The 17,982-nt window shown below is 37.4% G+C and overlaps 1 pseudogene; it reads right to left on the bottom strand.

Annotated features, from left to right (window-relative positions):
- Positions 1-3,952: 3,952 nt before the first annotated feature.
- On the bottom strand, positions 3,953-4,287 carry LOC142441399 (ATP synthase F(0) complex subunit C3, mitochondrial pseudogene; annotated as a pseudogene).
- Positions 4,288-17,982: the final 13,695 nt, after the last annotated feature.

The following is a 17,982-nucleotide window of genomic DNA, read 5'->3' as shown; positions in this document are numbered from 1 at the left end:
CTCCTGCCAGCGCTGAGATGTTTACATATTCACTGACTTGGCTTTCGGCCTGCAGTCGGCATCATTATGTCTGTTTTGTGAGATGGAGGAGGACTTTGTGAACTGGTGTTGGACATGTTAATGGGTTAATGTTAATGTTTGGGAAGCACTGAATTGGGATGTTTTCTTGATGTGCACGTAACCTTTATATAAAACTCTCTCTTATACATGAGTTTCTGTGGATTTGTTTCTCTAAAGTATACAGACTAGCACAACAAGAGATATGGAAGACTGCCATCTGGCCAAATGATTGGAAGAAATATAAATTTCTTCCAAATAGGTATTGTACGAATAAATTGTTCCAAGTATGAACAGATATTACAAACAAAGGTGATCCTACAGAATATGGAAGTCATAAAACAGTATCAGTGATATCACATGCAAATAAAATTTTACCCATGATAATTAGAAAACATTTTGCACCAGTATATCGCAGCAATTTGCTAGAAATTCAAGCCAGAGTCAGAGAAAGTATAATGAGGAATATCGTCTCTAATCAGTCAGATGGATCTCAACTGAAAGCAGGGAATATCACAAGATATTTATTGATATTTAGCACTTTGACCAACATATTTGGTGTAAAAATATTTAGAGTTTTGACAAATTCATTTGACTGTGCCTATCATAACAAAAAACGGGTAGCCTTGAAAAGAATGGGAATTGTAGCTCCCTGCTCATTGAGCTCATGTAGTGAACGGTCCATAGACATGGAAGCATATATTTAAACAAATCCCAGGGGTAATGATTGAATTAAACTTAAGAAATGTATCGTTTCACCACACTTATTCAAACTCTAAATTGAACAAATAATCCAAGAAACTAGACCACATGAGGAATGCATTATCAGGATTAAAGGAAGATCTGATTAACAACCTGCTATAGACAGATCATATAACCTTGCTTGCTGAATGTATTGAGAATTTGAAGCAATTGCTGATAAAGATCAAAGACTACAGTCTTCAATATGGGTTCCAATCCAGTGTAAAGAGAAAAAAATCATCACAACAGGACCAATGGACAATAATAATAGACATGATAAATGGAGAAAATGATTGTAATTTTCTTGGACTTTTTAGCAATGTTCATACAAGCAGCAGTCCAGAAATCAAGTGACATGTTGAATTACACAAATCTGCTTCACAAGACCTCTTTAAAGTGTTGAAGAGCCAAGATGTCACCTGGACAATTGAGGTGTGCCTTACCATCGTATTTCTGGTTACCTTATGTGTATGTGAAAAGTGGATAAATAGTAAGGAAAACTAAAGAATTTATGCATCTGTATTGTCATGTTGGTTAAGCATATTGAAAGTACCATGGACTGCCATGGAAAAAACCCCAAAATTTTCTTGGAGGAAATAAAGCTTTAATGTGTCTTAGAAGCAAGGATTGCAAGCTTTCTTCTCACTTACTTTAGCATGTTATCATGAGACCAGTCCCTGGAAAGAACACTATGCTTGGTATAACAGAGGGACATTGAAAAAGCAGAAGACACTTGACAAGGTGGATAGACACAGTGGCTGCAACAATGGGCTCAAATATAAGTATTGTGAGGTTGGTACAGCACTGTGCAGCATTTTGTTGTGTTGTATGAATGGGATTTGTTTGAATCAATAAAACAGAGCTATAACACATCTAAGTCCATGCAATCCTTTCTAATTTATTTAACTTGAATTTATTTTATAATATTTTAGTCAAAATAATAAATGGAATGATTTTGATGTCATTGTTTGTTAGATTGTAAGATTTCCAGATAGTTCAATGTTAAACATCATAGTTTATATATATTTCTGTTTTTTATCAGAAACATATTTTTTATTTCTATGCTTCTTAGGATTAAATATATTAAAATATTTCATTCCTGTACATACATTTTTCAAGAATTTGAATACATTGTATTACAAATAAAATGTCTTTTTCAGGTATAAGCATCACACATTAAAATACTCAAAGCACATTCTGCATTAAAATGTGAACATTTCATATTGTCTTTAATAAGACCTAAATTCTCTTCCATATTACCATATTTTCCCACAAATATTAATAAATGAGAAAGCTCTCTGGTATTTTTTTCTTGTTATAGCTTGAGAATAGCATTTAATTTCACTTAAAATAAGAAGACATTTAATCAGCCATCTTTATGTTATTTAAGAAAGATAAATATATTTTATTAGTCTATAAAAAGTAATCTAAGTCAAAGAACCAAGAACATAACAAAAGATGTTTTATTGCTGTGCATTAAAATGTTATACCAAATTAGATGATGGTTGGAGAAGAATTATTGGATACCCACTCAATCAAGATTTGAAGTGCTGAATATAAATTATTGTAATGTTTAAAATACAAAGACAGATACTCAGAATAGATATAAAATAATAAAGTAAATAACTTATAAATGGGAACAAAATATAGATTAAGCTGCTGAAGTTTCCTTAGGAAAAAAAATATGGACAAAATAAACATTTATTATTGACATCGAAGACAATAATCTGAACAAGGAGTATTATATGAAGAAGAATCCTAATTTGAGGAAAAGTCTTCAACAATTTAAGACCTGCAGATGAAACAACCTTGGTTACTGGAAATAATGAAGACTTGAAGCACTTAACAATGAATATCAAAGACCAGAGACTTCAATATAAAAAACAAAATCCCAGTACTTGACCAATATTAAACATCATGATAAATGGAAAAAATATTGAAGTTGTTAAGAATTTTATTTTATTTATTTTATTTTTCTTTATTCTGTTAAGGACCTACTATCAACATTAAGAGAATCAACAGTCAAAGAAATCAAAGAACATATTTCATAGGTCAATCATATGCTGTAGAGGATGATGAATAAATAAGGAAGACCAGAGAATGATTGATGTATTTGAAATATGGTTTGGTGTATGATTTTAATGTACAATAGGCTTCTAGGAGAACACACAAATCTGTCTAGAAAGAAGTACCACCAAAAAACTCTTAGAAGCAAGAAGGGTGATAGTTTGTCTCATATACTCTGAATATGCTATGAGGAGGGATAAGTCCCATGCTGACAAAGCATCAGGTCAGCATAAAAGAAACCCTACGACAATATGAAATGATGTAGCAACTTTAACAATGTAACAAATATAGCAGTGATTTCAAGGATGGTGCAGGACTAGGCAATGTTTAATTCTGTTATACATAAGGCTGTAAGGAGTCTAAATCAACCTAACAAGAAAGATAACCATAGTTTTTAAAAACTATATGTGTATTATTAAAATGTGTGAATTATTAAAAAGAAATTTTGGACTTTTACGGATGATGGCAATTTCTTTAAAGGTGTACACAGGATGAGATCGTTAAGGTTTATTGTGGCAACCTAGCTGTTAAACACATGTGGGGTTAATTGAAGGGCAGGGAGATAAATGGCTCGGTGAGCCTCACTTTTCTGGTTTTCTCGGATTTCTTGCTTTCTGATGGTTGGACCAGGGCGCAGCTGCCTTAGCCAGTTCCCTGCTTCAGCTGGTAAGACTCACTTCCTGCAAGACATCCCCAAGGAGAAGGTGCATGGACCTACCCCAATGCAGCCCTGGGTACTGGAGCAGCTGCATGGAGACCCCTGCCAGCGCTGAGATGCTTACATGCTCACTGATTTGGCTTTCCTTCTGCAGTCAGTGTCATTGCATGTGTTTTTGTGAGATGGAGGACTTTTTAGATTGGTTTAGGCCATATGAGCTAATGTTGGACTTAGGGGCTTGGACAGTACTGGGTTGGGCTGCTTTTTAAATATACACTTACCCTTTATATAAAACTCTTTTTTTTAAAGTTCTCATCTTTAATGAAATGACTTTGGGAAGAACATGCATCTCTATGACACCAACACTACAGTTCTCAGAGTCAGTTAGATAGACAGAATTATATCCATTCCGTAATTAACAGGAATGCCAACATCTCTAGCCATTCATTTTCGTTACATGGCAAACAAAATCAAGAAAGCAACCATCAAACAGAAGAGACCCATAGCTTCAGACAAGGCAAATCCCAGGATAGGGTATGAGAACAGCTGCTGCTTCAGCGAAGGGTTTCTGGCATAACCAATGATGAGGCTGCCAAAGACAGTTCCAATACCAGCACCAGAACCAGCCACTCCTACTGTGGCAGCACCTCTCCAGTTCTTGCCTCTGGTCGATATAACACTGATGCAGAAATTGGTCTGTATGCTACTCTGGATCCAGCTAGGATCAGAGCGGGGGTGCAGGCGAGCTTGGCGCAGGCGAACATCTTGGAGTCTTTAGGGAGGCGCAGCTGGAGGACTTGGCTGACAGACGGTGTGGGCTCCTCTCCCGCTTCCTTGCTTTCCCTGCGGCGGCTCCGGCGGCAGAGGTCAAAAGAGTGGGGCCTATATAAAACTCTTAAAAAAAAACCCCAAACTTCTCTCTTGTAATAATACTTATGAGTTTCTGTGGCTTTGTTTCTCTTGTCTACCCAGACTAACACACAGGAAAATTGTAATTGAAAGCAAAACTTACCAAATGCCCAAAGTGGATTTTTAAATTTTGTTATGCATAATTATAAGTAGCTGAAGCTCAAAAATGACCATTCAAGAATAATGAAATGATTTTAGGAGACTAGATCCTTAGCCGATTAATGGAAGGCTTCTTCTTGAGCAATGAACAATGGGAGGAGCAGAGAACTCAACTGGATTCCTCACTTTCTTCTAACTTAAAACTAGTTGCAGTCTAATGGATTTCAAGTCATAGTGACTCTATGTGTTTCAGAGCACAACTGAGCTCCATCCTGGTTTCCAGACGTGCATTTATGGAGCAGATCCCTAGGATTCAATTGCAGGATGTTCCTGAGTGGATCTGGATGGCTAGCAGTCAATTACTTCACCATTTGAACCATTCAGAAGTTCCATTCTGAGGCTCAACCTAACTTACTGCCAAGGGGTTAATTCTGATTTATAAATACCCGATAGGATAGGGTAACCTGCCCTTTTGGGTTTCTGAGGTTATAAATCTTGTCTGGAACAGAAAGCCTCATCATTCTCCTGAAACGCTGCTTGTGAGTCCAAACTGCTGACCTTGTGGCTAGATGCCTAGAATATCATTAAAGCTGGTGAAGGAAGAATTAGGAAAAGCTTTCTGTGATTTGTTTAGGACTTACTAGTACTGTTCAATTATGTTTAAACAAAAAGTGCAGGTCTCATACAAGTGAAAACAAATACGTGAATAGGTGTCAAAACTATGTGTGTCAAAACAAATATATATAGATACACAAAATGATGACTAGAATTGCTAGAAAATAAAAGTATAAATTTCATACAGTACGATGAGAGGTTCTATTCCTGTGCTGAATCACGCTGTTGGAAATCCGCAGTGGGAGTTCGACCCTGTCCAATAGGGCAGCTCTGAGTCCGAATTCCCATGTTGGCAGAGTGAGAAGCACACATTAAGCTAATACACATTGTTTGGCCCAAGATGCTTTTGATAAATATTTTGGAATATTGACATGAATGCTGGAAGAATAAATATTAAGAGAAAAGGAGAAATGGGGTGAGGCAGAGGAGGGAAGGAGTAAGGAGAAAAGAGCTAATCCTGGAAATGAGTAACTGAAAATGACACAGCAAATGTATGCATTAGCCCTGAGATCATAATCTCGGGTATTTTTGAAAATGAAGTGAAAGAAAAGAGATTTGCAGTCAGGACCCTTTAGGTCATAAGTTTAGTCTCTAACAATCATCAACTATAGCTATGTTGTACCTAAGCTTATATTTTCAAACAATGCAATGTAAACCATTTATTTTCTGTTGTAACTTCTGTGAAGCTGATTTCAAATATGTTTAGTCTCCATATTGTTTTCCCCCACTCCCATGCTTCAGAGCAGATAATCTTATAGTTTTATAATCTTATAGGATTTTTCAATAGAAAGAAGTTCTGAGTTATGAAATAATTCAACTCCAACCACCCATAGCTGCTAAAATATTTATCCTCCTCTGCGTCGTTAATCTCTAAGAGAATGTGTGGACACCAAATTCTTAGAAAACAATTTGGCAGAAGGCAACATGATTACAACAATAAGGCTGACAAAATGGAGTTTTCTGAATCCAGGTGAGTTCTTGTAATGGCATTTTATAATCAAGAGAACCTATGCATGTACTTAAATGTTAATCATCCATTTAAGTCATTCTTCAGATACATTAAAATCATCCATTTAAGTCATTCTTCTGATGCATTTTCACTTCAATTTAAAAAAATCTATGCAGTTAATTATGTCTATTGTATGTTATGGTTATGTTTTTGTAACATCTTAAATACTCCTTTCAGTTTTAGGTGATTTTTCCACAATTAAGTTCATTGAAAAGAATATTCTTAATCTTCAGACTTGTTCAAATGAAATCTGAACAAGCCCACAGTAATGAAAAATTTAGGAATACTATACTATTTGTTCATACTATTATTTTCCACGGTATGTCAGCATGTTGCTCAACATTACTATTTGACCATGGCTTTACTCTTAAAATCGCATTAAGTTTATTTGAACATTTTTTAATTAACATAATTTTCTTGTTATTGATATAACTATTATCTTATCTATATTAAGAATTACATTTTAATCATGAATAATATATCTCAAAAGTTTGGAAAATAGCAAGAGCTGAAATATACTCAATGTTTTATATAAAATAATATCACAAAATTAAGGTCATTATAAGAACTAAGGCCTTATAATTAACATTTAATGAATGAATATTAGTTTATGTAATCAAAAGGTAACATTTTAATAATTTTTTTACATTCTCTCAAGAACATTAAAAACAAAACTCATGTTTATACTCTCCCACCTGTTTTTTTCCCCCCGGTATAGTATAATGGATGGACACAGTGGGTTTACAGTGATTGATGGATTTTATTTCTAGTTATTAATAGGCTATAATAATAAACTATGCTATTCTGTGAGGAATCACTAATACATAAAAGGGCAAGTGTTCAAGGGACACTTTTCATAAGTGTCATCTCAATCATGTGTTTTGGGTAGCTGAAAATGAAAAGTCTGTGACGTTGTTATATGGAAAAAATACTTTATTGCAGTTTACAGTGATTTTGGCAATAAATCACGTGCTCAGAGGACATTTATATGGACTTAACAGGCTGTTCATATTCCAGCAAAATCTGTTTACTGAAATAATGCCACTCATTTTGGTTTACTAAAACTGTTAAGCTAGGCAAGGAAATAGTACTATGCATCAACAACCCTTCTGTAAGGGTATTTAAACTTGCCTATAAAAATCCACATACTCATTAATTGTGAACTAAATTCTTGAGGTAGCACTAGAATTATTTTTGCCTAAACATTTTACAGCATACTTCTGTAATTAGATTACCCTATTTGAATTTGCATGATCAAACTTTTTAATAGAACATATTCAGTTATCTCATATTCATCTGCCATAATCGAGGGTTATATCCATTTATTATGTAATCTTCCTAACTTTTCTGGACTCATAGTAAGGTTAATGAATATGGATATTGATAACCAATGTAAAATTAGTTCTGGATGCCTAGATTTATACAACATTAAGGACTATGTATTTCCTCTATTCCTTCCTTAATTCTATTGAGCAATCATCACATCTCAGGTGTAGACTTGAACCTGCACCACAGTTAGTTGGAATCAGTGGGTTAGGGTAAGGAGGGTAAGGGATGGGGGCAGGAGCCATGGGGGCACAGTGGTTACCCATTGGGCTGCCAACTCCAAGGTCAGCAGTTCAAAGCCACCAATTGCTCCAAAAGAGAAAGACCAGGCGTTCTACTCCTGGAAGGAGTTACAGTCTCAGAAACTCATAGGGACAGTAGAGTCACCATGAATTGGAGTTTACTCAATGGCAGTGAGTTGAGTTGACAGATGGGGCAGGAAGCTATTGTTGAGGTTGTTAGTTGCTGTAAAGTTGGAGCCTTTCTCACAGTGAATGGATGAATAACAGAACAAAGTCTCGTGTTGTTCCCATCACTGTAATTCCCCAAACTGTAATCAGTTTTAGATTACCCAATTCTGATCCAATAGAGTTTCAATTGGCTGTCCTGGAGAGGCAAATGACCAGTATTTCTCCGTAGAGCATCTTATTCCAGAATAGACATAAAATATCTCCTGTGACCCAAGACAGACCATTATAAGATAAACCATCAAAGATAAGTGTTGCCTGCGAATGAGGGCTGTACTCTTGGGATCTCCTCAAAAACAAGCAAACGAAATCTCAGCTCATTACCATGGAGTTGCTTCCAATCCATGGGGACATGATAAGGTAGGGTGGACGGGCCGTGTGGGTTTCTGAGACTGTAATTCTTTATGAGGGTAAAACGCCTCCTCTTTCTCCTGCAGACGGTTGGTGGTTCCAAACTGCTGACCTTGAGGTTTGCAGGCCAATGGGGAATCCTCTAGCTATTAGGCTCCATCTGAGTTTCTTACAGAAAGTAAGAAATCACTACTGCCTCCTAGAAAAGATAAAGAAAAATCCAGTAAACAAGCTTGACCCATTTTATCCTATCTCCCCTCCCCACCCAACATGTAAGACCTTAATGTAAAAATGGCCTAGTTTTGATTTCTAGTTTGTTCAGTTGGCGTTCAATCATAGATCTTATATCAGTTTAGTTCGCTGGAATTTTCCATATTCTCAGTTTATCTGATACACTTGAGCTCTGGAAAGTCCTGTACTTTTGTTTCTCCTTAATCCTTTTATTTAATCATACATAAGATAAATTATGATACTTTTCACAAACCAGACTTTGTTGATGTTCTATAGGTCTGTCTCTGCAGTCCTCTCATCAATCCTACAGTTTCAAACATGATCTTCATGCAGAAGTCACTCTTCAGATTTCAAACTGCAGTTACTCTTTCATTAATTTTATAAACTCATCTGAAAAGTATTCACTGAGTGTGATATTCAATCGTGCTGGACTTTGCACCTCAGTATTTACAATAAATTTAAATTTTAAGCGTCCCATTTTCTGGATGGAAGTATTTGCTTAAAGGTGGGTTAATAAATGGTGAAGATTTTTTTAGCTTATTTTCAACACAAGGTTTTCAAAGAAGGAGCAGACTTGGCTTCAGAGCCTTTTAGGAGTTCCTCCCAACAGAGCTTTCCCCTGTGCTTCCTGACTTTAAGGATTTGGATCATTTTTTACACCATTGGGATAAAATGGAGGCAGTTTGTTACAGTTCATTGGTTATCCCACCTCAGACGCAGAGTTTTGATATCCTGCAACGTGCCATCGGTAAGCGTTTGGTTGGGCTAACTGGGATGTCTGACAGCGCAGCTGGCGTGCTTCTAGGGGTGCTCTGGGAGCGCCTGGATCAGTCGTGCTGCCCTTTATGGCTTCTTGTTGCTACAGTCTTCTCTGATGACTGTAGAGGAGGAGGTAGCAGAATATCTAAGAAAGATGGGGACCCTGGTGATCCCGCCTGGAGTTCTCAGGCTGATACTGCAGAGTCTGCAGGTGAAAGAGCGGGACCCAAAGGGCTGCCTGTCAAGGGCCAGCTGCTTCGCCTGCTGCTACAGAACGCATCCTTAATCTTTGTTCCCTCCATCTCCCTATACTTTCCGTCCCAAGCCTGGTTATTTCCATGTGTCTTTCCATTTTCTTTACCCTTCTCTCCTTCACACAGGGAGAGACCAATCATTGCATACTAACTTTTACATCTCTCGCCACTACTCAGCTCTTCAACGATGTAGGAAACAGAGCAACGGGCTTTGAAAACTACTCTATGCTGATTGAATTGGAGGTCCTCTGAGACTATGAACCTGAATCCCCTCACGCCCAGTGATTCATTTCGTAAGTGTTTGGTTACATTCAAGAGGTTTTCATAATTTTATCTCTTGTATATTCTGCCACATGGGCAAAATGTGTATTTTGCAGCAAAGGCGAGTACACAAATATGCTTTGTTAAGTATATATATGGAGTAGTATGCGTATGCCCGCTGTCCCTCCCGCACATGTTCAGGTTGCCTGTCTATCTAAGCAGCTACTTAAAGATCACAATAATTACAGGATTGTATACATAGCAGTACGTCTGTTGCCTTTAACTCTGCAGATCTCCTGGTATGTCTCCTGGCCTCCATCATGCTTCGTCAACTCCCCTCTACTGTATGAAGGAAGCCTTTCTCTTCACCGAAGTTAACACTTGTCTAAGTCTCTAAATGGTGACTTGCCCTTCCTGTCCTCCCACTCTGGGAACCATCAAAGCTGTTTATTTTAGCGTGTTAATCTTTTGTTGATTTTTTACAACAGTGGTCTTGATGTGCCCTAAGGCTCATTTTAAGGTAACCTGCGGACTCCTCCACGTTTTCCCATTGCTTAAGCTTGCTACTTCTGCACTAGTTTTCCTGCCCAAGCCACCAGATTCAAAAATTAGGTGGGCTGTTGCCCACACCCATAACGGATACCGGTGGGATTTCCCTAGTTGTTCATTCCCCTAGTCAGCACGTCGAGTTGGGACTGGACACGAAATATCCTTCCGCCCACGTGTGTTTTGTTGCTTTGTAAACCGAGTGTGAAGAGCTCTCTGGACTGAGAGCCCTTGGCCATAGCTGGCTCCCAGTTGCAGCTCCAAATACAGCTTCTTCTTGGACTAGTTTGCTGCGGTCCTGATTGACTGGGACACCAGGCACGACACTGGGAGGTTTCACCGAGATGGCTCAGCACCTCCCCTCACCACCCATCCGAGAGGCAGTCTCCCTGTGGGTCTGCCAGGTGTCCCTCTCCACCAGGGGAGGCACCTTCAGCGTGGCGTGGCAGCAGAGCCCCATGGCAGCTGCCTGGCGGATGATGTCACCGAGACGGCGCCTGTCCCCCTCCCTCTGTCTTGGTGAGCTGGGAACCGTCTCTCCTTTAGTCTTACTCCCCTGGGGGGTTGTTTCTTTTTCTGGGTGGAGCCGTTTAGACTCTGTGTGAAAAGAAGCATGAAACTGCACGTGTAATTGGTTCCCGCCCATCATCTGACAGGTGTCGGCCCACGGGAGGGACTAAATAAGTATATCATCCAGGCCCTTTGAGGATTTTCATCATCTCAACTCCAGTGACCTTACGTGGTACCCTCATTGTCTGGTAGATTTGGCTAGCGAAAGAAAAGAAAAGAAGAGAAGAGAAGAGAAAAGAAAGAAAGAAGGAAGGAAGGAAAGAAAGAGAAAAAGAAAGAAAGAAAAAAAGAAGGCAAAGGGAGAAACCCGTTTCAAAAGTTTATTCCAGAGCTCCCAGACAATCCACGGGTCCCTAATTGCGGCGGGCGAAGTGGCACTGCCTGGGAGGAAGGGGAATACAAAGGACAGGTGCGGCCTGCGCTCCAGGGTGAGGTTCATGGATCCCCAGCTGGGGGCCGCAAAGTCGCGCTGTCGGGCAAGAGGTGGAGTGTTTATAAGACCCTGAGGTATCAGTGTGGTGTGGGATGATTATTTGGTACTTACCGAAATTTGTGCCCTGCATAAAGCAATGATTTCATTCCACAAAATAAGTCAAGGGATTGTAGTACCCTAAGGCTCATTTGCTAACCTGTTGCCTCTCGCGTTTGTGTTTTTCTATTGCTTAAGCTTGCTACTTCCGCACTAGTTTTCCCACCCAAAGCAACCAGATTCAAAATTTTGGTGGGCTGCTGCCCACACCCATACAGATACCAGTTGGATGTTCCCTAGGTGTTCGTCCCCCTAGTCTGCCTGTGGAGTTGTGGTTGGGTGCAAAAGGTCACCCCACCACTCGTGGTTTGTTGCTTCATAAAGGGGAGTTTGAGTAGCGCTCAGACCGAGAGACATTGAGCGATAGCGTTTCGGCTCCAACGAAAGCTTCTCAGTAGACGGGTTCGGTGTGATAGACTTGGACATGGAGGACAAGTCTCATATAATATTTGTCTTTTAAAATTGATTAGTTTCCCTCAGTAGAATGACTCTAGGTTTCTCCGTGTTATGAGGCAGTTCACAAATTCATCGTCATTCTTTAACATTTTGCTCCATTGTCTGTTTGCACCAAATTGTATTTTTTTCTTCTATTGATGGGCAGTGTCTGTAACCTCACCAGCATTTGCTAACTTATATCTTATTTTATTTTGATTTACATCTCTCTATTAACGTATGATGATGAGCATACCTAAATATCTTTGTTGGTGCTCTGAATGCCGTCTTTTGTGAAGTGTTTTCTCATGGCACTTGCCCATTTATAATTCGAGTTGTCTTTTCCTTGTTGCGGTGTTACAGTGTTGGAAACAATTCGTAGCTGATTCTTCCCAAGGTCCTATTATATTGCTTTAAAATGGAAGTGGAGAGTGAGAATTGAAATAATTGGTATTAGAAAGATAAAAGCAGTTATAAAACTATATAACTGACAAAGAATGAATTTTAAAGTGCTTTAAATAACTTGATTAACGAGCAATTGAAAAATTCATTGTACCTAATACCTCGTTGTTAAATAACCTTTGCTCCTTGGGCATCAGATAAAGAATGGTTCAGGTTTAAGCAATGCAAATTGAATTTGCAATTCATGAAACCCTAAAGCCATCTATTGTATGGACTTATGAATATTTTTTGTCCTATATATTTTATATCTTCTCATACTGACTGAATAATGTAGTCACCGTGAGAAACTAGGAAAGGAGTGTCAGAAGGACTATTGCAAGAAACCATAAGTGCCTGTATGAAAACTGGCTGAGGCCTAGAAACTGTACATTTTACATACATGTTAAATCTTATCTGTACCAATTGTCTATCTTAGAATTTGCTTACCTTTTTCTAACTCTTCATTCTATGTAACCACCAATATCTAAAACATAAATCACAAATGAAATGAAACCTACCTAATTATTCAATTTATTATTAATTCATTACTTCACAATAGGGTCATTTAAAACACTTTAAAATGTGTTTACATGTATCAATATTAATGTGCATTATAATTGTTTACATACAACAATTTAATACTTGTATATTCATTAAAACAGCCTTCCTTAATCCAATATAATAAGAGCTCCTTGATGATAAGGGATCATAACTTCAGCAGTTTTCCACTACCTTAAAAATAGTAAAATGCCTACAGCATAGCAATTGTTGAAAAATGTTGCTAAGTTGAAGGTAGTGTTAAACTATACTAATTTACTGATCAGAAAAAGAGGCCTGAATATAAATTCCAAAATTTCCATTATTTAAAAGTAGCTTAATTATAGCAGCACTGTGATTTTAGATAATACAGACTTTTTTTCCAACCACATATAAAAATAATTCTAAAGAGACTACCGTATTTAAGTATACTAGATACTTTTAAACAATCTAAAGTCATGTATCTATACACATATATTGTTATTTTTAGCTTCAGTCAAATACAAATGCGGGAGATCCTATACACATTGAAAAAAAAGCACTGCTCCTGCCAAGGACTAGTGGAAGATTGTATTGTTTGGACTTACTGGGTTTTTCTTATTTTTTTTTAAATCATTTTATTAGGGGCTCATACAACTCATCACAATTCATACATACATCCATTGTGCCAACACATTTGTACATTTGTTGCCATCATCATTCTGAAAAATGTACTTTCTACTTGCGCCCTTGGTATCAGCTCCTCATTTTCCTACTGGGTAGATTATATTTGAGCTATAATGCTGGAAAGGATTATTGAAAGTACCATGAGCTTCCAAAAGGAAAAGAAAACAAAAGTCTGTCTAAACCAGTATGCTCCTTAGAGGCAAGAATGGCTAGACTTCATGTCATGTACTTTGGACATGCAATCAGGGGAGACCATTCTCAAGTGGAGGGACAGTGAAAGAGAGGAAGACCACAGATGAGATGGATTTACACAGTGGTGGCAATCAAGGGCTCAAACATAAGAGAAATCATGAGGGTTGTAAAGATGGTGAAGGACCTCACAGAGCTTCCTTCTGTTGACATAGCATAGCCATGAGTCAGAACCAACAACAACACATCCCTGAGCTTCTTCCATGCATGCAGACATGTCGTTAGGTTCTGTCAAGTCGATTTTTACTCATACCAACCCACATGACAGAATAGATCCATTCCATGGGATGTGCTAGGGTGAAATCTGTATAACACCAGATCACCAGGTTTTATTCCTATGGATGTGTGCAAACTGACAACCTTCAGTTATACAATGAGGGATTTTTATATATGCATTTAGAATATTTAATTTATTATGAATGACTTGTATATTAATTAAGATACAGAAGAAAATAAACATATGTAAACTACAAATGCAGAAATGAAAACAAAATATCACATCTTTGTGCTGCAGACTTCTTTTTCTTGATATTTCTTGATATTCACAATCTTCTTGTGCTTAACCTCTCTCCAGCTAAACATCTACTGGAGCAGAAATACTGTTTGTTTAATTAAAGTCCCTATTGACAAAATTGCCTTCAATATAGACAGTGTTCTAGTTTTATTTAAGGTTGAGGATTCTATTCCTGGTAAGGCTATCTACTGGTCACTCTATTTTTGACAAAGATATCACCTCCAGGAGGCCACAATTCTCTTTTACAGATCCAGAGATTGGAAACATGGATATTTATTGCAGTGAAAGAACTAAGAAGTTTAAGGAGGCAATTTGCCAAAGCTGGCTGACACATGACCTCATTCTCCTTCAAGTTTATTGTCAACATAGTGCTTTGCTGGCACACTAAGATGTATGATGTGGTCCATACCTTTCTGCATGGGCTTCCAGGGCAAAGCTTTCAATAAAGAATTGGCTCAAATGCCCGGTTTTGTGTACTACACACTGCTTCTATTACCATTTATCCAAAGAGAAAAGACTCCATTAAACATTCTCAAATAATTGTAATTTAGAATACCGTTACCTGTATTTTCTTCGAGTAGTTGGGTGGGCTTCATGGATTTTCAATATATATAATAGCATACATTCCTACACTAAGAATGGAGCACATGGTTTTAAGCTCTATTTCCCTGTCATGAAAATACAAAAAAAATCTTAATATTTTTGAAGAAGATGTCTGCGTTTTCATTGTGTACTCTTTGTGGTTCCATGGTTTTATTTACAATGGCTCAAGCCTGGCTACAGAATGATAGATGTAAACCAATTGCATTTCTGTAGCTGAATTCCCTGAATTAGCCACTTATATACTGCAACCTAAGTACTATACTATACATATTTCAGACTAGTTTGGCAGAAGAATCCTATCGCCCCCTATCCCCACCCCCATTACTCCCTAATAAAACATTAGAATTCACTGAATGAAGCAATTGGATAACTCATGCACCAGGAGAGGTAAGCATAAAATTGGAGGTAGGAATACACTTAGAGAAACTTAGGAAGAAATATTAGTGATTCACTGAGCTTCCATGAATGGCACTATGTGTGAGTCATTTCTAATTCCAATGAAATGAAACAGGTTTATAATCAGAATATAAATAAGCTATTGAAATTTACATGGAGCTCAATTCTACAATGACTCACATGTGGTCACTATGAGTCAGAGTGAATTGGATGGCAACTGGTAAATGAAATGATATGCAAAAGCCACTGCAGCCATGAACCGTGGAGCTGATCCAGTTTGTGTGTGTCAGAGTGGGAGACAAGGACACTTCCCCTAGGTATAGAGACGAGTACCATGCCTAGAGTATAGTAAGATAATGATCATGCTGTGAGATGTCGTGGGGGTCAGCTCAGATCCAATACTACCTTCTATGTACCAGAAAAGAAAAAACAATTACCCAATCCTACACCATCTTCTGATTATTGGTGTGTTTAAGGCCATTGTGGTAGGTACGGTGTTACTCCATTTGTTAAAAGTTTTCTTCATTTGCATTGTCCCTCTAGTCAACATGATGAATTTTTCCGGGAACACTAGGCAAAATACCTTATAAAAATCACCAAAAATAGCCAAAGCTGTCTCTATAATTGCAAGTCATTTCAAGCTTATTTATATTTAGGACCAAAGCATTTTATCTTAAAGACTAAAATATGTATATTGATTGAAAACACTTAAACTGCATTAATTTTGGCACTTGATTAAAATGATAAATAGCATACAACAGGTTTACCAGAAGCATACAATCTAATGGTTGTTAGAATGTACATGTATCTTTACATCTGAAATACAGAGTCGATTTTAAAGTCAGAATTATGTGATATGCTGACTCTAAAACAGTGTTATGTTAGTTTGAATTCTTGAGGAAGTGGGGTACATTAGGTCATTGTTATAAGATTGTATATAAAACCAGACTCACTGCCATCAAGTCAATGCTGACTGATGGCGGTGCCCTGATGGTTTCTGAGACTGCCATTATTTATAGGAGTAGAGAGCCGTCATCCTCCCCTAGAGTTGCTGGTGGTTGTGGATTGTCAACCATTCCAATCTCAGCCCAACGTGTATCCACCACACCACTAGGGCTCCCATAAGTGTGTTAACTTGTTTGACTACAGTTGGAAGTGTAATACACATATAAACTTGTTTCACATTATTGAAATTAGAAATGATTTAGGCACAATAAGCTCAATGAACTATTTTCTCATGAATAATCTTAGAATATTGTCAAATGTCTCTTACATCCGAATTGAGTTATAGACCCACTATCTCATTATATCTGTTCAAGGCATGATTTTAATTTTTGGAAGCATGTCAAGCACTATTACATTGACTAGAATATAGTGAGAAATAACACAGAGCTCTTCAAAATGTTCATTATTTCCTTCCGGCAGGAAGCTAGACGTATACAGTTTCAATAGAAAGAGGGAAATTTTTATCCTGCCAACTGATACATATTCAAAATTCACTTTTTTAGGAAAACACAGATCAAAATTATCTTATTGCAATATCCGTATCAGCTTAGATATCAAAGTCATATTTCAAAATTGTCTGTCCTCATCACATTTGCACTTGATATAAATGTTTGAATATGCATTTTTATGTGAAAAAATAAAACATCTTCAAAAGAATCTAAAGTAGATTCAAGGACACACTTCACAGTTGATGATTTACTAAGTAGAGATATGACATTTTGCCGATCCCTCACATTTGTTTCCCAGGGGACCCATTGCCCTTTAAAAGTGGTGTTGTGTTCCAGGGCTCCGGGCACACCTGGGCCTACAGGCAGGGATTTCTGAAAATAGAGTAAATGGATGACACCCACATCCTTAAAAGTCGACTTCAGGAACTTTGAAATCCCTTGCATCTTTGGCTGTAGGAACAACTACAGACCAGTTAGATAATGCTTTCCACACAAAGAACGTATTTAGAAGTATATTTTCTACTTTTTAATTTTTTAATAAACTATAACTCAATTCTGCTTTTGTAAAGCTGTAGTGTGACTGTCTTTGAAATGTATATATTTAAATCTCCTTTTATATGTGATATTTTCTGTTTACTGACTCTTGTTTTCAGAATGCATACATGAATCTTATTTTCAGAAATATGTACTTAGCCTTGTTTACAATGAATTCTTCTCTTTTCAAAATACATAGTTGAAGTACTCTTCAAGTGTAACTGAAAACATTTAAATCTCTGTTCACTTTTAACTGAAATAATTCCTGACTTGTACGCATTTGTGTGGGAGAGAGACTGGAATGCGTTCTCCTGTGGAGCGAATGTGAGAACCTGCAAGAACTGAGATGAGACTACCACCACACGCAATTGCTGGGTACCTCTCTTGGAAGTCTTCTTGCATGGTTTTCTCGAGTGTATGACAAAGTCATGATCCCACATTTGCACGTCAATGCCATTTTCCACATTACTTTACAGTCAACATGGGTCCTTTGTACTAATATTTCCAATCTGTAGGCCTTTTGCAGAGAAAGTCAAGTCAAATTATTTCCACATAAAATGACACAATTAAAAAATATTGTTCTAATATAAATCTTTAGTTACCAAAATGAAAGATTATTAAATTAACCAAAATACTTGAAAAAATCATGTATGTGAAAATGTATTTTTTGGGAAAAGACAATATTTATCAATGAAGAATTGCACCCT

Source organism: Tenrec ecaudatus, chromosome 2 (assembly GCF_050624435.1).
Source record: "Tenrec ecaudatus isolate mTenEca1 chromosome 2, mTenEca1.hap1, whole genome shotgun sequence".
NCBI classification, from domain to species: domain Eukaryota; kingdom Metazoa; phylum Chordata; class Mammalia; order Afrosoricida; family Tenrecidae; genus Tenrec; species Tenrec ecaudatus.
The sequence above is the reverse complement of the archived record's forward strand: the minus strand, read 5'-3'. Positions and strand labels throughout refer to the sequence as shown.